Source organism: Schistocerca gregaria, chromosome 2, assembly GCF_023897955.1.
Source record: "Schistocerca gregaria isolate iqSchGreg1 chromosome 2, iqSchGreg1.2, whole genome shotgun sequence".
Taxonomy (NCBI): domain Eukaryota; kingdom Metazoa; phylum Arthropoda; class Insecta; order Orthoptera; family Acrididae; genus Schistocerca; species Schistocerca gregaria.
The window spans coordinates 558,003,821-558,020,956 of NC_064921.1; the positions used below are offsets into that span (position 1 = coordinate 558,003,821).

Here is a 17,136-nt window from a genome sequence, read left to right on the forward strand (position 1 = left end):
CCTTTGTTTAAAGGTGTGCACTTCCGGCGCTCCTGTTGTGGTGGTGTACTATGGTCAGAAGCCATATGGAACTGAATTTTCCTGCGCCCAATACGAACAAAAAATGTTGACATTATAGGCTTTTTAGAAAACATATGAAACAATAAATTCTGTTTCCTTTGTACTTACAAAAGCCCCACTAATTAAATAATCGCTTTTTAAGTGGGCGCTGCGACGCTGCAAAAAATAAACATAACTGTTTAGTCCAGCTAGGTGAATGCCTGTCAAAATTCTGTGTCACGTAGTTCACGAATCACTTAAAAAAGTCGCTGTAGGTATGACGTAATTGTTACAGACATATCCTTTCCACTTCATTTCTCGAAGTTTACATTAGATGTTGGAGATTTTCTATTAACAGATTGAGTGATGTGGTTATTGAATACTGAAGTCTTATGTTCTTATGAAAGAAGTGATTAACAACATATAATAGAAGCGACACATTTTTACTTTAAAATACATCGTTATGAAACCTTAGGCTTACTCGTATACCAAAATCTGTATTTCATACATTTCTGAGAATAAATATTTCTTATGTAAGGTTGTCTTGATTGTACGAAATACACTCACGTAGTTATCGACTGCCGATCAGCAATCATCAGAAATCTAAAAATTGCGTGGTGACCCGTTTCGATAGAAGCTTGCTGTCGTCATCTGATCTTCGGAAATTTGAAGTACGTATATATTTATCACATAGCCGGAGCTCATTCCACTCATAATACAACGGAAGTAGGATGGTTTATCAGTAATGAGAAGATAAAAATGCAAGTGAAAATGCAAGACGGCGCGATACAGCATTTTGTTACAGCGTGTGCGGTGATGTATCGAGTACAACAGGAATACTTAAAGAACTTACAACAGGACTTCTCGAAAAGAGAAGACTTCTTCCTCGAGAAAATCAGTCTGATCATTTAGAGAGTCGAATTCTATGTACACTAAGCACCTGTACTATCCCCTCCAGCGCATAACTCCATTAGGATTCATGAGAATGGGTTAGGACACATTGGAGCGCATGCAGAAGCCTCAAATGGTTGAAATGGCTCTGAGAACCATGATACTCAACTTCTGAGGTCATCAGTCCCCTAGAACTTAGAACTACTTAAACCTAACTAACCTAAGGACATCACACACATCCATGCCCGAGGCAGGATTCGAACCTGGGACCGTAGCGGTCGCGCGGTTCCAGACCTTAGCGCCTAGAACCGCTCGGCCACCCCGGCCATACAGAAGGACACCATCGGCTAATATTCCCTAGCTCTGTCAACCAGTGGACTAGATAAATAATAATAATGGCGTGTGACGAAGGCCTCCCGTCGGGTAGACCGCTCGGCCGGTGCAAGTTTTTCGATTTGACGCCACTTTGGCGACTTGGGCGTCGATGGGGATGAAATAATGATGATTAGGACAACACAACACCCAGTCCCTGAGCGGAGAAAATCTCCGACCCAACCGGGAATCTAACCTGGGCCCTTAGGATTAACAGTCTGTCGCGCTGACCCCCCCCCCCCCCTTTTTTTAATTGATCTCATACTGTTCGTTATAGTTTGTTCTATTTGTTCGGGCGGACGTCCTATGACATCCGTTTAAGTTGTTCACTGATCCATTAACTCAGTTTTTTTATTGCAGAGGGCAGCTAACCCCTTGATCGAGCACGCTGAGCTACCGCGCCGGCAACCACTCAGCTACCGGGGGCAGTGGACTAGAGTAGGGCATGGTTAATATCAGTACAAACCACTATCTGATGTACACTGCAGAGGAGCTTGGCACCCACATTTGTACTAGGTGGTCAGAAGTACTCTGAAAAGTTTGTAAGCGTGTTGCAGGGTAGTTTGTGATGAGAAATAACTGTTAAGAAAATAATTCCATAAGTTGGGCCGTTTCCGTGTTAATTAGCATTGAAATCAGCCAATCAGGACGTTTCGGGCGCAGATTCAAGCGGCCCGCCAGAGACGGTGTCACGAAATGTCTCATTCGTTAGGTTTCCTAAAATCGAAGAAGAGAACCGGTACCGTCTGCACATGGGACGGCAGTAAGGATCGAATTCGAGCCGAAAGCTGAGAAGTACCGTGTCCTACAATCTACCCTATGACAAAAACTGACACTACGTGTATCTGTCAGGGCGCTTGAATTTGCGCGCGCAGCGGTTTTATTGGCTAATGTCACAGCTAATAAAGTCGCAAACAGTGCAACGTATCGAATTCTTTCCGTAACAATTATTTCTCAGCATAACCTACACTGGAACACCCTTACAAACCCTTCAGACTTTGTCTTTCCACCCTGTATAGGTACAGGGTGTTTCAAAAATGACCGGTATATTTGAAACAGCAATACAAACTAAACGAGCAGCGATAGAAATACACCGTTTGTTGCAATATGCTTGGGACAACAGTACATTTTCAGGCAGACAAACTTTCGAAATTACAGTAGTTACAATTGTCAACAACAGATGGCACTGCGGTCTGGGAAACTCTATAGTACGATATTTTCCACATATCCACCATCCGTAGCAACGATATGGCGTAGTCTCTGAATGAAATTACCCGAAACCTTTGACAACGAGTCTGGCGGAATGGCTTCACATGCAGATGAGATGTACTGCTTCAGCTGTTCAATTGTTTCTGGATTCTGGCGGTACACCTGGTCTCCCAAGTGTCCCCACAGAAAGAAGTCACAGGGGTTCATGTCTGGCGAATAGGGAGGCCAATCCACACCGCCTCCTGTATGTTTCGGATAGCCCAAAGCAATCACACGATCATCGAAATATTCATTCAGGAAATTAAAGACGTCGGCCGTGCGATGTGGCCGGGCACCATCTTGCATAAACCACGAGGTGTTCACAGTGTCGTCTGAGGCAGTTTGTGGCCGGCCGCGGTAGCCGTGCGGTTCTAGGCGCGTAGTCCGGAACCGCGCGACTGCTACGGTCGCAGGTTCGAATCCTGCCTCGGGCATGGATGTGTGTGATGTCCTTAGGGTAGTTAGGTTTAAGTAGTTCTAAGTTCTAGGGGACTGATGACCACAGCAGTTGAGTCCCATAGTGCTCAGAGCCATTTGAACCATTTTTTGAGGCAGTTTGTACCGCCACAAATTCACGAAGAATGTCCAGATAGCGTGATGCAGTAATCGTTTCTGATCTGAAAAATGGGCCAATGATTCCTCTGGAAGAAATGGCGGCCCAGACCAGTATTTTTGAGGATGCAGGGACGATGGGACTGCAACATGGGGCTTTTCGGTTCCCCATATGCGCCAGTTCTGTTTATTGACGAAGCCGTCCAGGTAAAAATAAGCTTCGTCAGTAAACCAAATGCTGCCCACATGCATATCGCCGTCATCAATCCTGTGCACTATATCGTTAGCGAATGTCTCTCGTGCAGCAATGGTAGCGGCGCTGAGAGGTTGCCGCGTTTGAATTTTGTATGGATAGAGGTGTAAACTCTGGCGCATGAGACGATACGTGGACGTTGGAGTCATTTGGACGGCAGCTACAACACGGCGAACGGAAACCTGAGGCCGCTGTTGGATCACCTGCTGCACTAGCTGCGCGTTGCCCTCTGTGGTTGCCGTACGCGGTCGCCCTACCTTTCCAGCACGTTCATCCGTCACGTTCCCAGTCCGTTGAAATTTTTCAAACAGATCCTTTATTGTATCGCTTTTCGGTCCTTTGGTTACATAAAACCTCCGTTGAAAACTTCGTCTTGTTGCAACAACACTGAGTTCTAGGCCGTGGAATTCCAACACCAGAAAAATCCTCCGTTTTAAGGAATAAATCATGTTGTCCACAGCGCACTTGCACGTTGTGAACAGCACACGCTTACAGCAGAAAGACGACGTACAGAATGGCGCACCCACAGACTGCGTTGTCTTCTATATCTTTCACATCACTTGCAGCGCCATCTGTTGTTGAAAATTGTAACTACGTAATTTCGAAAGTTTGTCCGCCTGAAAATGTACTGTTGTCCCAAGCATATTGCAACAAACGGTGTATTTCTATCGCTGCTCGTTTATTTTTTATTGCCGTTTCAAATATGCCGGTCATTTTTGAAACTCCCTGTACAAACGCAAAAGACATCTGAAATACTTCGCCAGAGCAGGCAATGTTACAGAATTTCCAGAAACACACGTAAATGAAAGAAACATTGCGGCTACAGGGGTGTTGAGAAGTGACACCTAGTTTCGGCTCGGCTCGTAACGTTGCACGCCTGTCGGTCGATAATTTGTAAGCATTGAAGGCAGTAAGCGGCGCCACACATCGCCGGTAATGCGACACCCTCGCATTTTACGAGATGCCGAGGGCGCCGCCTTGCGGAACACGCCTAGAGAAACGCCGCTGCGGCGGATTTCTCGTCTCCTCTGGTCGCTAAACGCTTTCTCGACCGGAACGCCCCGCCTGCGCTCATGACTCACGGCGGCGCGGCAGCTAACCTCGCGTGACTCCCGCAAGAACACAGGAGGTCCCAGAAAAAGAGGAGGAAACAATACTCGTTCTCATCACATTGCCGTCCCGTACTCCGTTCAGATGTCGGTAGCTACCGTCGTCCGGTGTCCTGCACCAGGCCACGGGACTGGAGGAATTAAATACTTTCATGAACTTCCGGTACGCCGCTTCGTAGGTTCGGATGCTCCAGTTTTCATCCGTCGCTACACCCTAGCTCGAAATTTAGTATAATAGACGGTTCTCTAAAATTACTCTTCGATATGAAAGTGGCTTACGAGCGATATATGAGATGGAAATAATCGTCTGAAGATTGGAACTCACTCTTATGTCCGCCTTTGTGTACCAATATTTTTTTTTTTATAGTTTAAACCTTGAACAAATGAATTTCTTTTACTGAAATTACAGCATCATTAGAATGTTTTTTTTCTTTATATTTAATATTAGGAAATATTGTTTCATACCACCTGTTCATGTATAAGTACAGTTTTTCAGTTTAAAAAATAGCAAAAAATTTAAGAAATAAATAATACATCGTACTCATCCTACACATTCTTACTCACATGCACACAAACACACACACACACACACACACACACACACACACACACACACATACGAAGTTTCAGGCACACTTTATAAAGCCTCAAACCAAACCAAGATTTAAAACTGCCGCTAATAGCACTTTCACCGGTTATCCATGTTGGTTTCCCATCTTTTAAACAGTAATACAGTTAAAGTTGTAAAGTGCACTTCCACAGTGAAGATAATGCGGAAACCTACTAAAGTGAGTATAAACATAATAGCGCAAAACACACACACACACACACACACACACACACACACACACACACACACACACACGCACACACACATGGTCTTTGTAGCCGCTACAGTCTGGAACCAAGCGACCGCTACGGTCGCAGGTTCGAATCCTGCCTTGGGCATGGATGTGTGTGCTGTCTTTAGGTTAGTTAGGTTTAATTAGTTCTAAGATCTAGGTGGCTGATGACCTCAGAAGTGAAATCGCATAGTGCTCAGAACCATTTGAACCATGTCCTCTGTTATATTTTCGATGTAATCTTCTTTTCTATATTATGTTCAATAAAAAAAGACACAGGAACCACAACAAAAAGTCACTCATTCTATCTGGTTCAAGTGGCTCTGAACACTATGGGACTTAACATCTAAGGTCATCAGTCCCATAGAACGTAGAACTACTTAAACCTAACTAACCTAAGGACATCACACACATCCATGCCCGAGGCAGGATTCGAACCTGCGACAGTAGCAGCAGCGCGGCACTGGTCTGAAGTGCCTAGAACTACTCGGCCACAACGGCCGGCCCCTCATTCTATCAATACTCAGTTTTCTGACGACATTCCAAATTGCTGTTCCGTATATTACCCATTCAGAATGCGTTATTTGGCAACTTCTCGTATAATCAGTTTCAACTTTGTCTATTCAGTGATCTAGACGCCACAACACAATACAAAAGACTAAATACAGTAATTTAATAAGTTGTCCATATACTGTAGTAAGACACTGGATCAAAATCAACAGAAACTACGTGAATGTCTCGTCCTGTTAAGATAGGAACTAGAGAAACTTCTACAAGATTTGTTAGTGTTGCCACTACTTTTTTGAGCTGCATATGTTAACACAGTTCATTAGTCTACAAGTTTTACATGATTATTTTTCTTCTGTTTCAGGTACTCAACAGTTTAATGAAAGAAGACTGATAAAATGGTTTTTTAAGTCGTACTTCGGAAAGGACAGTAACATGAGAAAGTAAGTGTTGGATTACTTGCAAATAGCATTATACCTAGAATTTCTTTTCTGTTAACTTCCATGTTCCTTGACAGCGTAATGATATCGACTTACCTCCACTTATTGTTGTGATGTGATAAAGAATGCCATTAACAAAAGTGAATGAACTGTATTCGCATTGCGAATGTCCACAATATGCAGTTGTATAATGGAATGACGACAATGAAAATTTGTGCCGGATCGGGACTCAAACCCGGCACAGATTTTAATTGTCGTTGTTTCATTATTGCTTCGGGGCAAATTTTCATTGTCATCATTCCATTATACAGCTTATGGTTGGCTATTTTCGCAATGGCGAATGCATTTCATGTGTTTCGTAACAGCTGTTTCCGCCTCCAGTGTCTGTTCCTTCGGGCATGCATGCGTCTCCGAATGAACATGGCATCGTAACCTGAATAACACAGGCACTGCAATATCGCAACAAAAAGTTTTGCGATGTTTCTATAAATCTCAGCTACTTAGTTTCTCGGTGCAGCATAAATGGATATTACCTTGACAGATCGCTACGTTGAGATCTCCTGAAAACGTTTGTTAAAGTCGTGGTTAACATTTTGATTTACGTCTCCTGCGTGACTGTATCTTCGATATAACCTTTCGACTCACTTACTACTTATGTTATCGTGCCTGTAAACAAATACTACCAGCACTACATTCGTCGACTTTGTACACCATTCTACCAACAAAATGAGGTTTGTGTTGTCCGACATCGCGTGAATCATTGTTTTGTTGTGAGAGTTGCCAATCGCAGATCTGCAGCCGTTCTAGTTGAAAATTGAATTTTTTGGTAAGTTCTTATGGGACCAAAATGCTAAGGTCATCGGTCCCTAGGCTTACATACTACTAAATCTAATTTAAACTAACTTAATCTAAGGACAACACACACGCCCATGCCCGAGGGATGACTCGAACCTCCGACGAGGGTAGCCGCGTGAACCGTGGCAGGAAGCCCGAGACTGTACGGCTAGCCCGCGCAGCGTTCTACTTGGAATATCGACTAATACAGTAGTCAAGTTTTAATAATTTGTTGCAACACGGGGGATAGGTGGACTATTGATGCAATTCACAATTCTTTGACACTTCTGTAACAAGTTTTTTTTCGACCCAGTGGTAACGACCCCTCCCTACGTCAGGTATCAGCTAGCATATAGTGAAGTGGTGCTCTGCCAAGTTCTGTACGTTAGTACGAAAACTGAATTTCTATGTGCTACAATAGGTGGAGCACAAGAGAATAAGTTTCGAAATCATTCGTCAAACATCATGTAAAAGAGGAGCTACAAGAAGCAGAAACATCGCCTCACTCGCAGCTAGCTCTTGTTAGAGGCGCACATACCACCCTCCTCTTGCAAGAAACCTGAAATTTAATACTGTAGATTACTTCCAAACAGACTAATCTTTACATCGGTACCTGTAGCTGATGATATAGAATCAGGGTGATAGTGCAAGCATTCTTGTAGTTTAGAAAGATCGCGTCACAAAATCTATAGCAATAAGACCACATTTGGAAGTATAAAGAAATGCCTAAGGTGCACATTAACTCTATGATTTAGCCCACCCTACAACTATTGGACAATAGCAAGTACGTGATAGTTGCAAAAAGCTGGAAGAGAGAAATATGCAATTTATCGACGTTCTTCGACCATGCTTTTCTCGTAGATAGTGAGGTCTCTTCTAGTTGGCAAAGGTTAATTGCAACGCGATCCTTAAGTTCCTGCACGCTACTGATTGCCGATGACCGTTACGCCCTCAGCTCCTTTCTCTATGACCTAGCCGCGGCAACACACACACACACACACACACACACACACACACACACACACATATACGCACTCACGTTCTATCTCTCTGTCTTTCCCCCTCACCCCGTAATTCTCTCTCTCTCTCTCTCTCTCTCTCTCTCTCTCTCTCTCTCTCTCGCTATGCCTCCCTCCTTTTCTTTGTAGTGAACTATTCCCCAGTTTGTTACTGTCTAAGCCGAGGCCCTTCATGTCAATAAAACCCATAGAATATCGGCTTCATTTCTGGGAATCTCCATATTGAGTATGATATGAGATTATTTGACAGCGGTATTACAGCAAAAGGTTTCGCCACGTCGTAATCGAAGAATGACAAATTGTGTCTGCTACTTACCAAAAAGGGATTCTGTGATTTCAAAAACCCACTGGTGAGCAAAATGTGTTGGACCTCCAGTTATGTGGTCTTAGCTTTTCCCTCACGTTCAATTTTTCGAATTGTCTTAAAGAGAACTTCCTTTCTCTCATTTGCTGGTGCCTTGTCCTCCGGTTTCGCAGGGTCGGCACGGTTAGGATCGGATTTGGCAAGGTTAGTTTTAAGGGGTGGCTGGATGCCCTTCCTACCGCCACCCCATACTTTCCAGGATGGAATTAGTGTACTCCTGCTTTCTGCGTCTAGTGTAATCCATGGAATAGTGCGAACGTGTTCAGATGTCTGTGAGTCGTGTAACTGAGGCGGAACGTGAGTGCCAGCCCGGTATTCACCTAGTTGGATGTGGAAACCCGCCTAAAAACCACATCCAGGCTGACCGGTACACCGGTCGACGTCGGTAATCCTCCGAGCGGATTCAATCCGGGGCCGGCGAGCCTACCCGAGTACAGGAAGCAGCGCATTAGCGCTCTCGGCTAACCTGGTGGGTCTGTCTTATAAGGCAACATATAAGTAATATTCAGAGAATGCAGAATAGCAGGAGGGGGAAGTGAGAATGTATTGCACATTTTATTTAGTATAAAAGGTCAAAGTGGAATCCAACAGAAAGGGGTAACTTACTAATACCGTATGACAGACTTGTCTAATACCTAGATCTCTAGTGCACTTAACCAAATCCGAATTAACACATCATATTATGAGGAGCCAGCTGGATTATGTATAAGATGTTTCTGTGCGGTATCATCACAGAGACATTGGTAGACCAGAATAAATCCACGGAAAGCGTGCAGCCATTATCCCTAATTCGCAAACATAGAGCTTTTTGGAAAAAAATGCTGTTTATAAAAGAAATGGTGGCAATGAAATTATCACAGGTACTGTCGCTTATTTGCAAACAAAACATCAGTGTACGGAATTAGTGCTAATTCCTACATACAGTGAATCGCATTAAGCCCAGGAAGCACTTAAAAAGTAATGAATAGCATCAGTTGCCATAATTGTCTCCCGAGCAATACACTCAATACTCGCCTGTGTTGAACAATTCGATGTTCTTGAGGCATCAAGAAAGAAACCTTTCGAGTTAATATAACTGTGAGTACATTTCTTGTTATTCTTCTCAGTAGATGCATGAGTCCGAAGACATTTCTGTCCTTAAACTTCTTAATCTTCCTCTACGAAGAATAAGTAACCGGCTGCTCCACTTTCCCTTTGTCCTTGGCAGTGGACTAGCTAATCGTCATAAGGCAGCGAATTTTGGCATATCACCGCCCTGCCTGTAGGATATAGTGCAATCGCTGTTTCGAAAGTCAGTACTTAATTGAACATCATCTTGCTTACGTCAATTCCGTTTCGTGTCTGTTGCTTCGAAATGGAACTGTGAGCTCTGTACGCTATCGCCAAATTATCAAATCTCGATGACTATTGTCTTCCGTACTGAAATGGAATTGTGTGCTACATACGCTATAATCAAATTATCAGATTTCGATGACAAAGCGTACTGTTTTCCGTACTGAATGTTTATGCATTTTCTTTACCACAAAGTAAAACACTAGCCAATGCCAAAACGCTTTCGATTCCCGGCAGGAAATTAACATATATCATTTTATCTTCCGTATGTGCTCCAAAACTCATCTGAAATAATTTGACATCATAAGAAGAATATAATTCCTTAGCAGTTTAGCTGTTATCTCTGTGGGTCGATTAGAAGAAAAAAAAAGTTGTATACCTCTCTGCAGGTGGTGGGTGTAGCGACCGCCGTTGACTTCATAAGTCACGCCTCGTTCTCTGCCACGGAGCACGGAAAGTATACATGAAATGTAAGAACATATTTTCGAATTGCCAGTTTTTATCACATCTTTTCAACGCAAGCGTCGCCCGTCCACCTTAGTAGCCGAGAACTCAACGTGAGAGACTCGTGCGCGGGAGAGGGGCAGGTTCGATTTCCGGTACTGACAGAGATTTTACCTTGTTGGGACCGACTGGAACAGAGTGATTCCAGCATCATGTGGCCATTCGAGGAGCTACCTGATTGAGAAGTACCAGCCCCAATGTCTGAACGTCGAAAACAGCCGGGAGTGTTGCGTGCTGATTCCGTACCGCTCCATAGCGCATCCGATCATGCGTGGTCGAGGATGACACGACAGTCAGTCGACTACTGAGTGGTCTTCACGGTTCGATCGCTGGGTTTTCTTTTTATCCCATTTTTTTCGCGTCTCTGGCACAGGGATGGCGCGGAACGCTGAAGGAGCACACAGGCATCGTCCAGAGGTTAATTTCAACGGTGCCACCCTGCGCCATCAATATTTTATAAGCGTTTACAATTAAGTACAGAAAAATTTACAGACACTCATTTACAAGAGCGCTCAGTGAACATCGTAAAGGCTGTGCAACTCCTAATGATGTAAATACGCGTGCAGTACATTAAACAAAAGTGGTTACTCCCTCTAGACGAGCCACAAAACACCTTTGCATTGCGACTGCTGTGAGTTACAAGCGAGATTTATAGCGAATATGGTGCGTGTGCTGCTTGCGCTGCTGAGACCCTTGCTCGCGCGAGAGCAGCTGCTTAGCTCGTTGCAACTGTGTACGGCAAAAACCGGCGCGCACAGCCCATTAACGGGCGCTGCGCAGGAGCGCCGGGTCGGGCCGTCCCGCTCGGCTATTATGCTCCGCCGTCAGCCGGGGTTCAGCCGCGCCGCCCACCGATGCGCGCGCCGATATTTCTGCGATTTTTACGGCGCGACACGGCGCGGGCACTGAACGGGGCGCCCCATTGTGGCGAGCCACAGGCCATTGTGGTGTCGCCTGAGTCGGATAATTGACACGGCGGGCGCGCGTGCCTCGCCAGGTGGTCCGCCTGCGCCAGCCGGTAGCGTACCGAGCAGCCCTTTGTTGCTTGCATACCCAGTAGCGGCGGCGCTCGCCCGGAAAGGCTGCGAGCTCCCTGCCACGGTACTAGTCTTGTGTACAACGTAGGCGGCGCTACTGGATGCGGGTGGTTTTTTTTTGTCCTTTCGTCCTGCAAATTCGAACATATCTCTGTCGCATGCACGCACCCATAGTCGAGTTCGTTGACCTGAAGGCAACTAGTTCTAACACTGTCAGAACAAGCGATTTTTATTTCCAGTATCCAGTCGCAAAATAGGTATGAATAGGCAAAGGTAAGGTAAAGTTCCGCCTTCCGGCGCTAAACTGGCTCGACCGACCACCGTGTCATCCTACACCAATGGCGTCTTTTCATGCGCTATCGCGACCCACGAGAAATAGGATCTCGCAACGAACTTGTGACGTCACATTAGTCGCCTTGTCCGCCGTATTTTTAGAACGCTCCACTCTGCGCAGGGCCCACAGGAAATGAATGTCAAAGAAAAGTTACCCACTAAAGGTCTTGAGTTCGTCGTGTGCTATCGAAATTGCTTTGTACGCGCAGTACAGAATTATTAAATTTCTACACGTCCCCCCTCCGGAGACAGTTGCTGGCACTCATTAAGACCTGCAGTGTCATGTGCTGTGATGTCTTTGTCGTGGCCTCGATACAAAACGGAGCGGCATGTGAGCAGCACACTGCTCTCCCACTCGTTGTGGAACCGCTTCTAATAGGCAGAGTATCTTGTCTGTTGGCCTGAATCTGAGCGTACCTCATGCAGTCCTCTCTTGGAGGAGAACTCCACTCATCCCTCACCAGCCAATATTTCTAGTAAGGCGTCCCTGGCGATTCCTCCTACTACTACACAAAAATTTCCGACTACACGTCCTAGTCCCCACGTCGACATTGTTTGGTCTCTATCGACTGAGCTATTACGCCACGAGCATAGTCGACCACTTCGCTAAGACTATTAATTTCAACGTGCCCGCGATGGTAATGAACGAAAAAGGCTTTTGTAAACGTTGCGCTAAAGCTGATTACGTTGTAAATTCGATACAGGCGTAACTCTTACAAGCACTGTAGTTTCGTAGTTGGAAAATCTGACGAGTACAAGGATGTAATTGTTTATTTTATCTTGTTAAAATTCACAACATTGTTAGAAAAAATTAAACAAACGTCAATTTTACAATTTGTAAGTTTCTCTCGCGGAAGCGTTGTCGCTCCCGAGCGCGAGGTCCCGGGTTCGATTCCCGGCGGGGTCAGGAATTTTTTCTGCCTTGAGATGACTGGGTGTTGTTGTGTCGTCTCCATCATCATTCATCCCCATTACGGTCGGAGGAAGGCAATGGCAAACCACCTCCACTAGGACCTTGTCTAGTACGGCGGTGTATGGGACTTCATCATCATCATCATCAAGTTTCAATTAAGCCGGTAGCGTAATAAGGTTTGTGAAAGAAAACCAAAAAACTTCGTATGTGGAAAATAATTCGTGCAGTCGCAAATATTTGTACAGTGGTAGGAGAGAGTGTCATGAGCAAAATACCAGAAATCCTGACAAATGGGGTCTGACTGTGGGAGTAGAGGTCTTTGAAAGTTTTTTTTTTTAATAACTCGAAAACTACGGTCTCTGGCGTAAACCCATCTCAGTACAAAATTTAACTTCACCGCCATTAAGTTTCCTACTAAAAGATCCTGTTCATAATTTTTCTGCAGGACTAACAGTTTGAGCGTAGCGAGGAAGAGAATATGAATACCCAACGCGTGACTTATGACGGCCATCCATAACATTGTGGGCTGCATAAAACGACAGTGGTAGAGGCGGATAAATCACGTCCATTGCGTGCCTTAGAATCTACCAGGTATAAGTTATCAAAGTACCCTGACGTGTATCTACACTACGTAATCAAAAGTATCCGCACACCTGGCTGAAAATGGCGCCCTCCATCGGTTGTGCTTAGCCTTGATGACAGCTTTCATTCTCGCAGGCACACGTTCTTTCAGTTGCTCGAAGGTTTCTTGGTGAATGGCAGCCCAGTCTTCACGGACTGCTGCACTGAGGAGAGGTTGGTCAGGCCTGGCACAAAGGTGGCGTTCCAAAACATCCCAAAGATTTTCTATAGGATGCAAGTCAGGACTCTGTGCAGGTCAGACCATTACAGGGATGTTATTGTCGTCTAACTACTCCGCCACAGGTACATTATGAACAGGTGCTTGATCATGTTCAAAGATGCAATCGCCATCCCTGAATCTCTGTTCAACAGTGGGAAGCAAAAAGGTGCTTAAAACATCAATGCAGGCCTGTGATGTGATAGTGCCACGAAAATCAAGGGGTGCAAGCTCCCTCTATGAGAAACATGACCACACCATAACACCACCGCCTCCGAATTTTACTGTTGGCACTACACACGGGCATTCGACATACCCACACCCTGCCATAGGATGACCACATTGTACACCGTGATTTGTCACTCCGTACAATGTTTTTCCACTGTCCAGTCGTCCAGTCGTCCAGTGTTTATGCTCCTTAGACCAATCGAGGCGTCTTTTGGCATTTACCGGCGTGATGTGTGGCTTATGAGCAGCCGCGCGACCATGAAATCCAACTTCTCTCACCTCCCGCCTAAGTGTCATAGTACTTGCAGTGGATCCTGATGCAGTTTGGAATTCCTGTGTGATAGTCTGGATAGATGTCTGCCTATTACACATTACGACCCTCTCCAACTGTCGGCGGTCTCTGTCAGTCAACAGACGAGGTCGGCCTGTACGTTTATGTGTTGTACGTGTCCCTTCAGGTTGCCACTTCATTATAACATCGGAAACATTGGACCTAGAGATGTTTGGGAGTGTGGAAATCTCGTGTACAGACGTATGACACAAGTGACACCCAATCACCTGACAACGTTCGAAGTCCGTGAGTTCCGAGGAGCGCCCCATTCTGCTCTGTCACGATGTCTAGTGACTACTGAGGTCGCTGATACGGAGTACCTGACAGTAGGTGTCAACACAATGCACCGAATATTAAAAACGTATGTTTTGGTGGCGTCCGGATAATTTTGACCCCATAGTGTACATCGGACCAATACATATTAGGCCATATTACTTCGTTTACCCACAGCATCCTGCTACTTGCGTAGTGAAATTGCACGAGATCCTGAAGCATTTCTTCGCCGACAGAAGTAATAATTGGCCTGCATCCTATTACAGATCCAGATGTTCTTTTAGTATTATTCTGGGTTGTGTGGTATTTGTCAAGAGGTAATTATAGAATTAGGAGCAATACTTAAACAATCGCAACTACGACAGTAAAATATTATGCTTACTTCTGCGATTAATTTGCCATTCGTTCGGTAATGTATGCTGCGAAGAGAGAGAGAGATAGAGGATCCCGAGTTATGCGTTTAGTCGAGGCAGGGCTCATAGGTGCATGTCATGTCCTCTGCTTAAGTGGCGATCCCTCGGCCTCGTAGAAGGACGCCATAAAGTAATAAAAGCTGCTCCTGATGCACTAAATCCGCGAGAGGTGACTGTGAGGCAGTCATAAAGTAACAAACATCGTACCGCAAAAAAGAATCGGACGTTCATTGCTCTCGGTAATTGCCTAATCACGATTAGCAGGGGCAAGCGACCGCATAATGTAGCGTCAGTCTCTCCTAGTGTTGGACGCTGCTAAAGAATATTCACACATGCCTTAGCTTTCGTGTGTGCGCGGATTGCGGACGGCGAGGTGTGTGTCGAGTGTGGCGCCGGTGGTCGGCGCGGCTTGGACTTGGCTTAATTACTAATTGAGCTGGTGGCAATTACAGCGGCAAAGCGAGCACGCTGCTGCTTTCAATTACAGCGCGCCTTTGTAATCCGCGAGGCCAGCTGGTGGCCGGCCGACGCTGTCTCTGGGGAGGACGGATGTGTAGGCGAGGTGGTCGCCTAATGCGACCCGCCATTACAACACTTGTTTCGCTAATGCGTAATGAATTTTACGAACGGGCGCCGCGCCAGCAACGTAAATTGCATCGGCCAATAAGCGCCCGCGGGAGAGCAGTAAAGGCAAAGAATGGTGCAGTAGACGGGGACCTGGAGCAAAGGGCATCTTTGGTGGATACTCACTGCCACCCACGTACCGCTCGCATCTGCTACAGACGTGGGCGGCGGTTCAACAGGCCTCGGAGAAAGAAAGGGGGAGTAAGTGTGTAATTTAAAGCTAACACTGAGGACGCTACTGACTAACATTATTTCCCTCTAATCAGAAGTATACAGATAGACGTATTTGCTCTAATAGCGGCTACCTAAAATTTTTAGCACCTCTTAGACTGAAAACTTAAGTGTACACACGACTATCGAAGGGTACAATACTGTTAACTTCTGCGAAATCCTTCCCACGCCCGGGTTTCCGGGTTCGATTCCCGGCGGGGTCAGGGATTTTCTTTGCCTCGTCATGGCTGGGTGTTGTGTGATGTCCTTAGGTTGGTTAGGTTTAAGTAGTTCTAAGTTCTAGGGGACTGATGACCATAGGTCTTAAGTCCCATAGTACTCAGAGCCATTTGAACCATTTTCTGCGAAATCACACTGTGCGACCAATGGCAACGAAGTGGTCCACTTCTGAGCCAAAGAAGCAGCTTTGGCAGCTCATTCCATGTGGACTGCAATCTCAATTTAAAATATGTGCTACACAGTGGCGTGGTAGGAAGCTTTCATCGGGAATCTCGTACACATTAAATGTCTAGGCATGTTTCTCTGTAGTATCCAGACTCACATTTAATCACGGATGCTTCGTAAAGTCATTCGCGGCGGTGCAAATCGTAGAGACACCATTCTGCTATTCTAGAGAAAAACAGGACGCACGTCATCTTTTCTTTGTTTCTGTATGTCCATCCTTCTGGTTCAAATGGCTCTAAGCACTATGGGACTTTAAATCTGAGGTCATAAGTCCCCTAGACTTAAAACTACTTAAACCCAACTAACCTAAGGACATCACACACTTCCATGCCCGCGGCAGGATTCGAACCTGTGACCGTAGCAGCAGCGCGGTCCCGGATTGAAACGCCAAGAACCGCTGGGCTACAGCGGCCGGCTCCATCCTTCTGACTGGTGGTTTGTGAGACTCCGGCTATTCACTTACGTAATGAAATGAAATAACTGCATCCGTCGTTTTGATGTTATTTGTTACTATGCGAGCATGGTTGCAGCCACAACATCACTGTAACAGTATTCTACAAAGCCAGTTCACAGATGCTGTCCACTACTGGGACCGTGTACAATTCGTGTTCACGCCTTCAGCGTCAGTCAAGTCCTGAAGATGGTGTACTGATACAGCAAAACTGCTTGCAATACAATCAGTAACAGCACAACTACAGTTGTTCTTTCACAAGAACTTTTGAGTCTAGTTCATCTGTTGCAGCCTGCGCGGCGGCTTTGGTAGGAACACAGGATCTCAGACTGTTTATGCGATGTAGGGTACAGATTCACTTTTGCCGCATGCATCCACATCTAGTCTCAACATATGACTTTCTACAAAATTTGAATTTAAAATGATTAGACCCTGTACTGTATACGTGTGTGTGTGTGTGTGTGTGTGTGTGTGTGTGTGTGTGTGTGTGTGTGTGTGTGTGTGTGTGTGTGTGTGCGTGCGTGTGTGTGTGCCTGTATGTCTTGCTTAAGAAGAGACTGGCTGCATTGGGGCGTCGGCCGGAGTGGCCGAGCGGTTCTAGGCGGTACAGTCTGGAACCGCGCGACTGCTACGGTCGCAGGTTCGAATCCTGCCTCGGGCATGGATGTGTGTTATGTCCTTAGATTAGTTAGGTTTACGTAGTCCTAAGTTCTA

General features: G+C 45.6%; 1 protein-coding gene across 1 annotated transcript in view; it reads left to right on the plus strand.

Annotated features, from left to right (window-relative positions):
• The window catches only part of LOC126332411 (protein krueppel-like), a 402,798-nt gene that overhangs the window by 152,236 nt on the left and 233,426 nt on the right, over nucleotides 1-17,136 (plus strand). The window lies entirely within an intron of this gene.